This window comes from Sceloporus undulatus, chromosome 5 (genome assembly GCF_019175285.1).
Source record: "Sceloporus undulatus isolate JIND9_A2432 ecotype Alabama chromosome 5, SceUnd_v1.1, whole genome shotgun sequence".
Lineage (NCBI taxonomy): Eukaryota > Metazoa > Chordata > Lepidosauria > Squamata > Phrynosomatidae > Sceloporus > Sceloporus undulatus.
In genome coordinates this window covers 142,079,640-142,096,257 of record NC_056526.1, presented here as the reverse complement: position 1 = coordinate 142,096,257, position 16,618 = coordinate 142,079,640, and positions in this window count along the sequence as shown.

The following is a 16,618-nucleotide window of genomic DNA, read 5'->3' as shown; positions in this document are numbered from 1 at the left end:
TAAATGGTTTTCTTGTAAATATATCATGGAGTCCTGGAGAGTTATGGGATAGAACAAATTTATTCTAACAAGCATTGAGACAAGCCTGAAATCTAACCAAGGGTGCTTTTACACTACTCAGCACTATAATTTCACTTTAACTGCCATGGTTGCACCCTATGGAATTCTGGGTTCTGTAGTTTGGGGCGGCACTAGTACTCTCTGACTGGGAATGCTAACTACCCCTCTCTAAACTGCAGAATGAGACAAAGGGACATTCCACCACCACCACTGAACAAATGTTGCCAAGAAAATCCCATGATAGGTTCCCCTTAGGGTTGCTGGATGTTGGAAGACAACAACAAACTGCAGATCTAAGAATTCATAGGACGCCTCCATGACAGTTAAAGTGGTATCATAGCATCTAAAAGTGTAATGTGAAAGGTCCAGAGTTAGTACTAAGACTGAAAGCAGGAATAGATACTGAACAGCGCATATTACAAATCAGCAGGAAGAGGAGACTGGTCTCCGTGTGCTTATTGATTGTCAAAATTTATTCTTTAAAAAATAGTCCATATATTTTAAACAATACACTTTGACTATCAAGAAGCAGGTGGAGACCAGTCTCCCTTTTCTGCTAACCACTAAAGCTATACCAGCAAGCACATTAACACAGCCTCAACCTTGGTGATGATTTCAAATGAGGATAGTTTCCCAGGTGGTTAAAAAAAAAAAAAAAAGACCCATTGACAAGATATTACTTGCCCCCATTTCAGAACAGTTTCATCATTTGCTGAGTTCAAACAAAGTATATGCCAATTATGTCCAAAATATGCAAAGTTAAAGGTATACACTATCATTTTACCTTCAGTCCTGCCCAAGGTGTTTGCCCTTATTCAGGAGTTCAAATTATTTGTATGAAAATTACATAGTGTGTGCATGCATCATCCCTTACTTTTTTTAAAAAAGCAAAAGCTCTAGGTGGCAGCAATCCATATATACAAATCTCTGCTTGTTGAAGCCATGCAAGAATCAACAATAAAAGGTGACAATGGGTTGGGCAAAGTATGGCCCTCCAGATGTATTTGGATTGCAACTCACAGCTTTTCTCTCCATTGGCTATAGTGGCTAGGGTACTGGGAGCTGCATTCAAACAACATCTGTAGGGCTGTACACTATGCCAGACACCTTTACCAGCTATAAACATCAGTTCACTGACTCTTAAGGAGTTACACAGACACATTATTTGCTACAAAACTCATTTTAGCAATCCACAATAGGGAATTCAGAAGAAAGCAGAGTGTAACTAAATCTGGAATCATTTAGAAGAGGGGAAGATAATTTATTTTAGAAAAGTTGCTGCTAACTGCAGGCTGAAATAGTGACTCACTTGAGATGGAAGTATATTACATTCTTAATTAAAGTACACATGCAGTAGTTCTGTTTTAAGGCTCTTCCACAACTGTGCTGGCCATAAACATTATGCAAATGTGTCAGTTGATGGAAATAATTTCTATAAGATCTGTACAGAGGTAAAAACAATGGGGAGGGAGCTGTGATTCAGCAGGAAACTAAAATCAATTTACTTTTATCTTGATTTTTAAAAAAGCATGTTTCTATATTTTGAATTAGCATCTGTTTTAATTAGAAAAAGAAAGATATCTTCAGTACCAAACAGAAAATGCACCATGTAAGACTCCTTATGAGATGAGTGCCAAAGGATTTCAAAATTATAGTGACAGGAAGAAGTGTGGGGAGCTGAAAATGATTATTATAGACAGCAGGCCCTCCACAATCACTGGCATTAGGGGCACAAGACCCATGTCAAAGTGGAAAAAACACAAATAAAAAAACACTATGTTATTTATTTTTTTACTTGTGAGAACACCTCTCTAGGAACTTCTACGTCCTCCAGTGCACATCTGTAGTCAAAATCTGCAGAAGATGACCATATAATTGCTCTGGAAGACCTACGAATGCCTAGAGAAATGTTCTCTTTAGGAATCCCTAGGCCCTCCAATGCAACCTCTGCTGAATGCTGACCACAGAGCTGCACTGGAGGACCTAGAAATTCCTAGAGAGAATATATTAATCAAAACCATGGATAATCAAATCCACAAAAGTCAAAGCTGCAAACATGGAGGTCTGTAATAGCTTGAAACATGAAAAAGCCAAGCTTTCCACTTGAAAGGAAAGAATAATAGCAACAAAGAATGGCCAAAATTCCCAACTTAGATTTCCCCAATTTCCCCAAAATATTCTCCTCCTAAAATATTACTATGAAAACAGGAAGTTATGGAGAAGACAGAAAAAAAATTACTTTTTTTATTTTTTATTTTTATTTTTTTGGCAAAGAGTGGGTTGCTGCTTACCTCACAAAAGCCTTATGCAGACCGGCCTTAAAGGCCAAGTTGGGGGGGAGACCATATGATGCATGGCCTGGCTCTGCCCCCAGGAGAGCATGACACTGTGCACCACACTGCATGGTGCATGGTATCATGGCACTCCTCTGGCACTGTGTCCGCATGATGCGGTACTGAAGGAGCACCATAAAGCCATGGTGCCATGGCTATCACACCTTTTTGCAGCTCCTTTTCATGCCCTGGAAGGATCAGATCAGGGCCGTGGTGTGTAGTTGTCATGGCCCTGATCTGGAGCTGTCTACACAGTTCCTTAATCTGAAAAGGTGGCCAAGATTTTTCTTTTTTTTTTTCTTTTCTTTTGCCTGTGCCAGTGTTGATAAGTTAAATAGAAGCTGCCAGATAGTAGACAAATCTTTCAGTTATAGCACAAATCTTTTAAGGTGGTGCTTGAAAATGTATTCTTGTATATCTTATGTGTCACAGCATTCTACATAGAGAAGTACATAATTAAAACAAAGACCATGTCCATCATGACATAATGATGACTTGAGACCAGGGGCCCATATACACTACAGAATTATAGTGTGATCATTCCACTTTAACTGCCTTGGTTCCATCCTATGGAATCATGTAATTGGCTGTTCATTGGGGGGGGGGGCATTTAGAATTCTTAGCCAGAACTTGGATTTGCATATTAAGGTACTATTTAGTATTCTCAGCAAGAGAGCTATAGTGCCTCATTAAATTACAAATCCATGTTTCTCTAGGATTGAACTATGGCAATTAAAATGGAACAATATCTCTATTACTGTGCAGTGGGAATGGACCCCTAAGATTTCTCAACAGATAGATTATATAACCTACCAATTATATCTTATCATCTATTTCATCCTAATATTGACATTCACTGTTATTACAAATAAAATGATTCTATTCTACCTGCAATAGACAGACAACTGAGTTCAGTTCAAAATTTTCAAATATAATTTTATTTCTTCTCCAAAAAGTGTTGCCTCATATAATAACTGTGTTAAAACATTTACAAAGAAAATATTTAAAATAAGATCCACCAACTCTTTTTAGTATAAAAATGTCTTTAAGCCAAGCATGCAATCCTGATAGCTAAATGGTATAAAAGGAACTACACGGAGGACATTCTCCACGGCTGCCCCAGCCCTTTGGAATACGCTGCCCACCGAGCTCCGCTCGACTACCACCCTGGCCCAATTCAGGAAGGATCTTAAAACCTTCCTGTTCCAACAGGCATTCCCCGATTAAAAATCCTGTGGGCCTCCCTCCTCTTCCATGGCAAAGAAGTTGGGCTTTGGGGCTTTTAGCCTGTTATTCTTTAGTGATTGTTTGATGCTGTTTGTATTTTTACTCTGTTTTTACTGTAATCACTGTTTTAACTTATGTTGTAAGCCGCCCTGATCGTGGGAAGCAGCGGGATAAAAATAAAAACTTTATTTATTTTATTTTAAATGAAATCAACATTTCATCAATCCCAAATTTCTAAATGATCACACTTGCTATTCTTGCTGGCTATCAAGAAAAATCATTTATCTCTTTGCAATCCATACTAAAGATCATAATGTCAAATTTAGAATAACTGATGACCTACTACCCTCTCTTATAAAGTGACCCAAATTTTGACCATCATTCTTTTAAAGCCTTGCTTACTTTTGTGAGATCAACTGCAACTCACAAGCACAAAGCACAGCAGCAGTTTTTAATTTACACAATGGAGAAAGGGCGGGGAGGAAAGACATTTAAGTGAATAGCAGAGTTCCAATGTCTTTACAAAGGTAGAAGAGCCAGGTAGTGATAGTAAATGATTCCCTCACTCAGGAGGACACAGCTAGTTCTGTGTACATCTGATTGAATGACTTGGGAGGCACACTGTCTTCCTTGTGCAAGGATCCAAGACATGCCAAACATGCTGCCAAGATTTATAAAGCACACTGATCATTACCCCTTCATCCAGATCCTAATAGGAACAAATGAGACTGGTAGACAGATATTTAAATGTGTTGCAAATAATTATGAGGCTCTAGGTATGAATGTGAAACATCTCAAGGGACAGGAAGATGTCCCTTTATCATGGCCCAGGGAGAGAGTAAACTTTATAAGGGAACAACAATCTGTTCATATTCTGTCATGGGAAAATATTTGGCTTCTTGGGTATGGTCTATTCTTACATGAAGAAGGAGTGTCATCTAAAAACTGGTCATGCCCCAAAGAAGCTAGTCAGGGGAAAGAACAATAAGTAAGCAGCTGGATAGAATGGCCCACAGTTTCAGATGTCTCTGTACTAGCCCATAGAGTACTAGTCGGAAGGAAGATGAACTTGAACTCTTAATAAAGAAAAGCAAATATGGTTTAATAGGCACTACTGCAACCTGGTAGGATGACACTCATGACTCATGTAGCAACTGAACAGGCCAAGCAATGGGGGGATTAGCAATATATCTAAAGAGTGGGCACATCTCTACAGATCTATGATTTGGAACATGGAAGACAAGTTGAGAGCACTTATGTTAAAAAAAAATGTCTGTAACTTTTGATTCTTCAAAGACAAGTGATGTGCAGGAAGCCAATGTTGTCCATATCTTCAAATGGAATTATGGAAGGATCCAAGCAATTACCAACCAATAAATTTGATATTCAGTACCAGGGAACTCTGAACACAGATTTTGGGGGGTGGGGGGGGGGCTGTAAAGTGATGACAGTAGATACCACATTTTTCAGATGACAGTAGAAACAAGGGAGCTCCCCTTCTGTGGTCAGAATGATCTGATGACCTAGGTGACCACTGATCAACTTGGCCTCACAATATTCCCACCTCCCACACTCGATTCCAACACAATCCCAATTTGAGGGTCAAAGTAAAAAAATTTAAAAATGTTCCTTTCAAAAACAGCTAAGTAAACTGAAGGATTTTTTTTAATCACCTTAAAGCCCTCAGGCATTAAAAAGGAGAGAAACATTGCATGTTGCAGTGGAACTGGGATTAATAATAATAATAATAATAATAATAATAATAATAATTTATTTGTATTCCGCTTAATCTCGAGAAATCTAAGCGGATTACAGCAGTAAAACAAGGTACAGTTAAAAGAGAAATTAATTTAAAATTCCAAGATCCCCATCCCTCCCCCCATCATAAAAACATAATTAAATACTAAAAGATATTAAACCAAGAAGAAAAGTTTAAAAAAAACATTAGTGTACAATAAGAATTAAAATGAAATAAAAATGTTCAAGGTAAGGGCACATTATTTAGCCCATGGATATTCAGCCTTAGTGTGACTAGAGTTAACGCAATAAGGCATAGAAGAACTTGTAATCTAAATGGAAATATCTTATAGGGACCTATCTGCAAGGCCAAAAGGCTACCTACCCCCAGATTAGGAAGTCAACCATGCTGATGTGGCAGCTTTGAAAGAAGCAACAGTATACCAGCTCCTGCACTGACACACTCAATCCTGGGAATAGGATCAACATTTTTTTTTTCTTTGCACCAGTTGTTACTGAGAAAATCTTCTGAGTCCCTCTTTCTTAAAAATAAGTTATTGGCTCTCAAGGGACCACATGAACATATATCATTTGCACAATGGTTATTGCCTTCCTTTTATTAGCACTTGGCACAGACACTATCTGGCTTGGCAGACTCACCTCTGAAAATATTTTTCATAGAATCATAGAATCATAGAATCTTAGAATAATAGAGTTGGAAGGGACCACTAGGGCCATCCAGTCCAACCCCCTGCCATGCAGGAAATCCAAATCAAAGCATCCCCGACAGATGGCCATCCAGCCTCCGTTTGAAGACCTCCAAGGAGGGAGACTCCACTACACTCCGAGGGAGTTTGTTCCACTGTCGAACAGCCCTTACTGTCAGGAGGTTCCTCCTAATGTTGAGGCGGAATCTCTTTTCCTGGAGCTTGCATCCATAGATCCGGGTCCTAGTCTCTGGAGCAGCAGAAAACAAGCTTGCTCCCTCTTCAATATGACATCCCTTCAAATATTTAAACAGGGCTATCATATCACCTCTAAACCTTCTTTTCTCCAGGCTAAACATCCCCAGCTCCCTCAGTCGTTCCTCATAGGGCATGGTTTCCAGACCCTTCACCATTTTAGTCGCCCTCCTTTGGACACGCTCCAGTTTCTCAATGTCCTTTTTGAATTGTGGCGCCCAAAACTGGATGCAATATTCCAACTGGGGCCTAACCAAAGCAGAATATAGTGGCACTATTGCTTCCCTTGATCTAGACACTATCCTTCTATTGATGCAGCCTAGAATCGCATTGGCCTTGTTAGCTGCTGCATCGCACTGTTGACTCATGTTCAACTTGTGGTCTACTTGGACTCCTAGATCCCTTTCACATGTAGTTTCATTCAGCCAAGTGTCCCCCATCCTATATCTGTGCATTTCATTTTTCCGCCCTAAGTGCAGTACCTTACATTTCTCCCTGTTGAAGTTCATTTTGTTAGCTGTGGCCCAGCTTTCTAGTCTGTTCAGGTCATTTTGAATTTTGATCCTGTCCTCTGAAGTATTAGCTAATCCTCCTAATTTGGTGTCATCTGCAAATTTGATAAGTATGCTCCCAATTCTGTCATCCAAGTCATTGATGAAAATGTTGAACAGTACTGGCCCCAGGACAGAGCCCTGTGGGACCCCACTGGTCACTTCTCTCCAGGATGAAAAGGAGCCATTGTTGATCACCCTTTGGGTTCATTCAGTCAACCAATTACGAATCCATGTAACAGTTGCCTTGTCTAGCCCACATTTTACAAGCTTGTTTGCAAGAATGTCATGGGGAATAATATGCCTTTTAAGGCAGGGTTATTTTATATGGATTTATGATTTTCCTGCTTGTTCTTAACCCTAAAGAAAATTTTTGTATACTTTACCATATACTTAAACTGAAGACATGCTTAATTCCAGGCTTATATTAGGAAGCTGGCAACCTTAGCTGCAACCCATAGGCATCCTCTGATGGTATTTCACATTTTGTGGAAGTAATGCTCCACAGCAGTTTACATCCCAGCTGACAGGGTTGCCAATGCTGGAGCTACACTGCAGAAATAATCTAGCCTGACAACACTAACTGCCATGGCTCTATACTACAGAATCCTGGAGTATGTAATTTGTTGTGGCACCAAAGCTCTCTGACAGGAAAAGCTATATATCTCACAAAATTACAAATCCCAGAATTCCATAGCATTGAGCCATGGCAGTTGAAGTGATGGCGAGCTGCCTTATTTCTGCAGTGCAGATGCATCCCAAGTCAGAGCTATCTCAGGCACTGTGGTTTTAGGATGAAAACCTGAGACCTAAGTATGACCTCTTGTGATTTTACAGGAGGCTATTAATGTTACAAGGGTGAAGGTACCCTGGTGATCTCATTAAGCATGATATATTAAGCATGAACCACAGTTATGCGGAGGATGCCATTAAAAAAAAAAAACAAGGCTTGAATCCTATTGTTTGTTCCAGACCATGCTGATTGAATCAGTGGTATTTGTCTACATGTTGACACACCTCTAAACAGTTGATTCAAGGGATCTAGTTTGACTGAGCCTACCCAATGGGATCCAGGCCAAAGTCTATAATATGAGGAAAGTATGTGCCATACACTCCAACATTTCACAAATGAAAATTGGAACACAAGTGGTCAAGCAACATCAGAATGTGGCCAAGATGGCAAAGGTATTAATAAGGAAGAATACCCAAGCTAGGACCGAATGCAGCAGTTTGGTTTTCCCTCGGTCTGCTGGAAAGAGAAGAATTCTGCTTTCTCTCGTACTCTCCCCAGAGTGAATTGAATGAAAACTACATTTTCACTTTGAATTCAGATTGCAGCAATTGACGTAAACCAAAGGTAAAACAGGAAAGTGGGAAGAAGAGAGAAAAACTGCAAAATCTTGAAAACAGCTGAAAACGTGGGATGACAGAGAATCCTGCTACATTGGTACAATTGGAAAGTATGACCATATATCTTTCATCGCAATGCTCTTTCCCTAGGATTCTATCTTTTCAGCTGAGGACCAGCCAAGGTGAAGGGCCTGCAAAGTCCCACTACTCCAAAGCTTTGTGTGTACAAAGGTCTTACCAAACTGAATTGTTTCTTCAAAGGTAAAAACAGGCATGTTTGGAGATGTCAGGCAGATCAAGGGAAGTCTTTTGTCCATCACATCTGAAGCCCTTTCTAGAAAGAGTAAAAAACTGTATCAGCCCTGGAGCTAGTCTATTTTTCCTCCTTTTAGCAGGAGGGCAAGAATATCAAATGAAGGAAAGTGAGAAATGGACATTCATTCCTGCTCTACTTTCCATCTCCCAGGCACAAGCAATGCTTAGAAAGTAAACTCCTCCACTATAGAGTCCCCTCTTCACCTAAAGATTGGTCTTCTCAACTCTAAAATTTGAGGCCTATATCTCAACACAGTTCAACATGTCTGTCAACTAGTGACAGGCAATGTATAAGCTCTACACAGAAAAGGGTTGTTTTTTTCCCTCTAGTGTATGTTGCTTAATATCATCTGGTTGTATCATGCTTCAAATCTGGTGCATGCTTCAAATCCTCAAGAAGCTCAAGGACTTGTAAGTCCCAAAGCCTTATATTTACAAAGTCTGACACAGTTTGTTCCTCAAATACCACATTAGTAAAGCAAGTCTCTGCAGATCCAAATAGCTTTTTATTATAAATTAGTTATATGGCTTTCTCTTTAACTGAGGTGGACATCTTTTCTTTCCTTTTCCTTTGTAAAAAAATAATAATCACAAAACACCTGCCTCTGAAAGAACAAAATACACATGAATGCTTTCCACTGAAAGGAATTAAACTGTTGTTGTTGTTTAAGTAAGTGATCCAAAGAGAAAGCACTTTCAAGCATATACACAGTACTTTTCACGAGTGCATGTTAACCATTTCCAGTTGAAAACATTTGAAATCACAGTAGTGTACTCAGTTGTCTAGTCTACTCATAGGTAAGATGTAATGAGGTGAATGGAATTTAGTTCCAGCTAACAGTGGAGTTTTGTTCTTTAAAAAGTTTGTTCAGCAGTTACAGGATTGTAAGCTGGACATACAATCTCCTAACTGCGGGGGACTCATATTTATTGACATTAATGAGCAAATCTGACTGACAAAACCTCCATTTTCAGCTTGGCAGCACCCCCAGCCAGAAGCTTCCTCAGACACTGCAGATCATAGTGCTGGGAAATGATGTCTGCAATGCTCTCTCAGTCATGGAATACCTTGAGGCAAACAGTTGCAGCTGGACCCTGAGGGGTCTCTCCAGCTGTTGCTTCTTCATGCACCCTGTGATCAGAAGAGCACTATGATCATCCTTTTCCAGCACTGCATTCTGCAGCATCCTGGAAGCCCTTTGTTGAAGTGCTGTCAGGCTGAAAAGGCAGGTTACGTTATCAGATGTAACTATGACAATGGAACTCTGTCATTGTAGTTACATATGACAATGCTGGATCTTAGTCAATGTCCTAAAATATTCTGTAATGGACTTTAAGGTAAAATTATGGGAACCAATTATTATAACATAGGTCTTTATCACATGTGAGGAATTTCTCTTAATTTCAAATGAAAAGAAAGTGGGGCCAGAACACATTCACGTGAATTTGCTAGTTCTGCGAATTTACATGAATTCAAATTGCGTTTGAATTGGCTTCCCATTGCCCGAAAATAGCATGCCATTGCCAAATTTGCATGTAGTGGGTTATCATGCAATAACGTTAAACCCCATGATTGCGTCAGATTGCCATTGAATTATACTTCCAATTTCCCTTGTCTACCATAATTGCTACTGCTATTCATTTCTGTAATCCTATGTAGTTGAAAAAATCCTTTTAATTCTTTTAGATGTCAATTGGACACTAGCATCTCCTACACTAGCATCTCCAGGGAGTCTGTGATTGTGTCCTGGTTGTTCAGATGCTTGATTCAATAGTGGATATTGCTGTTTTAACTTGTTTTATATGATGTTTTTAATTTGTTGCTTTAACTTTTAGATTGTATGCCATAGGCAGGCTTTTATATTCTTGATTTTACTTGGTTTTCTACAGTGTCGTGTAGATTTACGGTGCTTTATAAATAAAGCTAATAATAATAATAATAATAATAATAATAATAATAATAATAATAATACAATGGAAATCATTAACTGAGAATGTGGATAGCTATATACAGCATTGGACCAGGTGGACTTAGTAAAAGTGGTTTCCTATGTTCTCAACAAACTTTACTGGACTGCATGGACTTTATACATGTTATTTCATAAGATGGTGAATATAGAAGCACATGGCATATTTCAGAGGCTTCATGGCAATATTTAAAAATATCATTAAAAAATTACAAGAAATATTTTATAAGGAAACATAAAAACCCAATGAAAAGATAAAGCCAACATTTGGCACAACATGAATGCAAAGAGAAGTGTACCTGCATTTTGAAGGTTTCCTTGTACTTGTCAGAGGGGGAAAGCTTTGAAAAGAAATATGGTGCTTGCACTTTAATTTTTCTAGGTATTTAAGAATAGCTTTGGAAGAGACATTTCATTCCAGCTTGTGACAGTCTCTTGGCAACAGAGTAAACTCCCACTGGTTTCTGAATAAAACATACGCCATGCTGTACCAGCTCTTAAACCTTCATATTATGCAGGATGGAACCCTTTTAATGGAAAATGTCCACTTTCACTTACAATTTTGTTAACTCAGCATCAGTAGTTTATTCTTAATCAATACCAAAGCAGACAACAGAATCCTCGCCCCTCCATCTTCCTTTGAAGAGTCAATTTGAAAAATCTGTTTAGGCAGCCAGATCCACAATCTATATAAGCCAGTGTGCTAGGACAAACTGATACATGGTGAGATACATGCCTCCATGCAATGCATTCACAGTATACTGGTTTATGCAATTGCAGTGTGAGACTCAAGTGAATCTTATTTCTCTATCCATATTCATAGTCTATGTTCATTGGAGAAATTGTGAAACTTGGGGATTATCATAAATAACCACAATGTCACATTCATAATTACTCTGCAATTTCATAATCACTCTGCAATGTAAAATGGAAGCTCTTTCAAGAGGTCCTTAATTCTTTGTATTTTAACAAAACTGAAAGAGTGGAGAAGTTTTAAACATTGCTCTCCTCTCAGGAAAATATTCCATAGGCAAAATATCTCTTTTGCACATAGACACCTGGCTAGTGGCTTCCATGGAGTGAATCCACTCCAGGGTTTAGACCAGTGGTTCTCAACCTTTCTAATGCTGTGACCCTTTAATATAGTTCCTCATGTTGTGGTGACCCCCAAACATAAACTTATTTTCATTGCTACTTCATAACTTTAACTTTGCTACTGTTTTCTGATAGTCTTAGGTGACCCCTGTGAAAGGGGTGTTCAACCCCCAAGGGGGTCACGACCCACAGGTTGAGAACTGCTGGTTTAGACTATAAAAGTTGCTGTCCAAAGTGCTGAACCCTATCCCTAAAGTAGTCCCAGTGTTTTGGATATCTCCTTTCAAATTCAGAATAAAACCCAAGACTCGTTTTTTGCCTCATTGACATGGAAGTCACCAGCCATATAGGAAGATCCTATGTTTGTGTCCTGGGAATAGACAACATAGCAGCCATTCACATGAGTGACATGTTCAATTTGACAAGTTTAATAATTGAGTGGTACCATTTCTTACAATGGGGATTGTGTAGAAGAAATTTCTGATGTCTTGTTCCCTGAATGTTTACTGTAGCTAGAAGCCAAATATTCAGGGTTAAGAATTAACATTTCGTACAAACTGGTTTCAAACTTTTGGTTCTCTGTATATTACACAAAATTTCTCCAGGGCTATACACAGCATCGTTCCCAAGGGTCCTTTCTGGCCTGCTTCCAAAAAACAACCCTGGTATACGGAAGACCTCAGGGGAAGGAAGCGGGCTGTGCAACGACTAGAACGCAACTGGCAAAGACACCAGCACTTAGCCGATAAGGCACTCCTAGAGTCCCTTTTGAAGGCCTATGGAGTGGCAATAAGTGCAGCTAAACATTCTTTTTATGCTGCACGTATTGCGTCCACAGAGTCGCGTCCGGCAGAGCTGTTCAGGGTAGTGAGGGAGCTAACACATCTGTCCCCCTCCCTGAACCCTATTCTAGAGCCATCTAAAGCCTGCTGTGACAAATTTAACAACTTCTTCGCGGATAAAACCTCTCGGATAAGGGCTGATCTCGACGCCAGTATTTCTTCAGAATCTATAAGAGAGGTGTCCAGAGCTTCCATGGATCCTATTAAACTGTATCACTTTGAGTTTGTTAGTACCGAGGAAGAGGACAAGATTCTTCGAAGTGTTAGGAAGACGACGTACTCTCTCGATCCCTGTCCCTCATGGCTGGCAGCTCAGGGGGGGATGCGGTGCTAACTATGGTGCACCGCATAATTAATACATCTCTAAATGAGGGACAGTTTCCATCTAAATTGAAATTAGCAGTGGTAAAAACCCCGCTTAAAAAACCCTCCTTTAGACCCCCTGATTCATAATAATTATCGGCCTGTATCGCTGCTGCCATTTTTGGGGAAGGTGATCGAGAGAGCGGTCGCTTTCCAGCTTCATCGTTAGATGAAACGGATTTTCTAGACCCATTTCAAACCGGCTTCTGGGCGGGCTATGGAGTTGAGACTGCCATGGTCGCCTTAGTCGATGATCTCCGTCTGGGCATGGACAGGGGAAGCATGTCCCTGTTAGTGCTTTTGGACATCTCAGCGGCTTTCGATACCATTGACCATGGTATCCTTCTGGAACACCTGGGGAGTTGGGTATTGGGGGCACTGTGCTCCAGTGGTTCCATTCCTACCTCTCGGGTAGATTCCAGATGGTGAAGCTGGGGGACGTCTGCTCCGATAAGAGGGAACTGACATCTGGTGTCCCTCAAGGAGCTGTCCCCCATGCTATTTAACATTTACATGAAACCACTGGGAGAGATCATCCAGAAATACGGGGCGCGGGGTTATCAGTACGTTGATGACACCCAAATTTGTTTCTCTGTGTCTCCGACTGATGCAGTGACTAGGGATGACATCTCTCCTCTAAATGCCTGCTTGGAGTCGGTAATGGGCTGGATGAGGGAAAACAAACTCAGTCTGAATCCAGAGAAAACGGAGGTACTGGTGATAGGTTCCCTGGGTTGGTGAGATTTGCCATCCTGTCCTGAACGGGGTCACGCTCCCCTTGAAGGACTCGGTTCGCAGCTTGGGAGTGCTTCTGGACTCATCGCTCCAGCTGTCATCTCAGGTGGATGCAGCAGTCATGAGCTCTTGTTATCAGCTTCGGCTGATACGCCAGCTGCTCCCCTACCTGGACCGGAGGTACCTTAAAACTGTAGTACATGCTCTGGTAACCTCTCGATTGGATTTCTGCAATGCGCTCTACATGGGGCAACCCTTGTACCAAACCCAGAAGCTACAGTTAGTGCAAAATATGGCAGCGAGACTGGTCGCTGGTGGTTCCAGGTCAGACCACATAACACCTATTTTGAAAGATCTTCATTGGCTGCCTATTTGCTTCCGGGCACAATACAAGGTGTTGGTTATGACCTAGAAAGCCCTAAGTGGCTTGGGCCTAGGGTACTTGAAGGACCGCCTGTTCCCATGTAATCCGCCCCACACACTCAGGTTGGCAGGGAAGAATCTGCTGGAGGTCCCAACTGCACGTTATGCGAGGACCTCGCAACGGGCCTTCTCTATCTCAGCCCCAAGAATATGGAAAAATCTCCCAGACAACCACCGCTCCACCACATCTTTAGATACTTTTAAGAAGAACCTTAAGACCTTCTTCTTCTCTAAAGCCTTCCCCCCCATGAGATGTCATTTTATGTTTCACCCCCTATGTTGATGACCTTGTAATGTTTATGGATTCCCCCACTCAGCTGGCCCTGTGTTGTTATTGTGACTGTTTTTAAATGTTGTTTAAACTGTTTTTATCTTGGTGTATTTTTTATCTAAATTCTGTATGCCGCTTTGATCAAAGTTGGAAAAGCAGGATAAAAATAAACTTTATTATTATATTAAAATTCAAAGAATAATTATTTTAAAAGCTGAGTGTAGTTTCAGAGACACATCACTTTCTATGAGGTACACATGCATTCCTTTGGTGGTTCTACTCATGTTGCTGATTAAATGTATCCATTTTCAATCTGTGATTGTAGTTGCTGTTGTTGTTGTTGTTGTTGTTGTTGTTGTGTGCCTTCAAATCATTTCCAACTTATGGTGTCCCAGGAACCCTGGATGAGTGAGCTTCATCAGGTTTCAGCTGGACTGGATTAGAAAAAACAGGAATATTTTCTCCCAATTAAGACTGCTGTTCTTCTGAGCAAATCGAAATAGTTTTCTGAACCTACCCACAGACCTTCATTCTCATACACCAAGCCAGCCCTCACACTTTCACTCCATTCAGTCAAGCTCTTATATTCTCTCCAACCTACTGACTCAACTGATGGTTCAACTACCAAGAAAATGATTGAAAAAAGAGACAGAAATATGCGTAGGATTGAGAGTAGATTGGCTGATGGAGAGGGATTTGGGGTTAAAAGTTGGATCTTATCTGAAGGACTGTATCTTCTTATATTAGCCTGCAAGGACTGTAAGATACTCAGGAGAGGTCATTCTCTCAGTCCCACCACATTGATGGGCATTTTATATGAGAAGTTCCCTCCTTAAAGAGGTTAAGATGACTCCCTCCTTGCCAACCTTCCATCAAAACTTTTCTCTTCTGTTCTGATGGACTTTCAAGAACTGGCTGTAAGAAATTTTAGCAGTTTTTAGTTTTACTAACATGTTTTGTCTTCTATGTGCAGTTTTACTGACTTATTTGGTCTTCTTAGGATTGTTTCTCCACAGAAATATTGCAGAGAATAAATCCTGAAGTGCAAAATTCTTAGTCACTCAAGGATTCTTATCAGGGTTTCTCAGCACACACAAAATATGTTTTCAACCATTTTAAAATCCTTTTATTTTAAAATCCTTTTATTTTATTTTATTTTATTTTATCTTTATGGCTTTGTCCTTCAGATGCAAATCCAGGTGGGAAGCATGGAGTGCCTCAAATCAGCCATTTCCCTCTGCCAGCCTTACCTTACAATGTATTTGTATTTATAGATGAATCCTCCTTTGGTGGAGGATTCAACCATCCCATACCTGGGAATGGGATATAATACAAGATCTGTAGTGCTGTGCTGTAGTGCTGTGTGTTCTGCTGTTTTCTGCCTTCGTTGATTATAGAGAAAACATACCCAAAGCATGAAGACAGTACATATGCTCTAGTAAAGATCATTTTATGCTTTGGCTTGACTTGCGACCACTTGCCAAAATGATCTTCTCTCTACATTCCATAGTCCTAGAACAAGCATTTTCAATCTGTTTACCAAAATTCTGTGTTTTATCCAATGCTTGTTCCCAGTGATTGCCTATAACTGAACCAGAAGAAAAGTGGGGCAGCCTGCCACTTTCAGGCATGTATTCAACTCACTGCCATATAAATTAACAGGATTGCACACCAGAAGAGATCTGTTGAAGCAGCTCCTCTGGAACTAATTGCATCACCCTGTTTTGCCTTCTCTCACTTTTGTCCAGGTTTTGGCTGGCAGTGGGATAAGCATCTACCAAAACTGAAAATGAACCAACTGAAGGAAATGTTTCCCCCATTCTGTATTCAGGTTACAATTCCCTTCTGGAATGCTAACAAAACATTATAAGCTTTCCTATAGACATCTTCCCAGCTCTGTAATGAAATGTGCCTGGTTTTTCATTAACACACAAAGGAAAATATCATAGCCTTGCTAAAATGTTTTTTCACAAAAGGAAGAGCTGATGCTCTTGGTTGAAGAGCCTCCAGTTTGGACAGAAAAATGCATTGGAGACATCTATGTAAAAGTCAGCATTTGGTTAATAAACCACAAATCTTTTTTCAGTGTAGCCCAGAAGCGGAAGATTACTGGTCCTGTAGTAACTCCGTGTCCATTTTCAGATGGTTAGCTAACCATCATTGGTGGTTAATGACCATCTTTTGGTGTAGTAACCCCCAGAATAACTTCACATGTCAGCAAGAAACAGAAAACATAGGGATCATCACCTATGAGTATGACAAAGGTCTACTTTCAAGAATATTATTTCTAGGGAGCTGTATTTGTATGATTATGACATTTTATACTGATCTCCAGATGAAGCTAATCAAGCAGTTTACACAAAATCATTAACATTTCATTCAGTTTA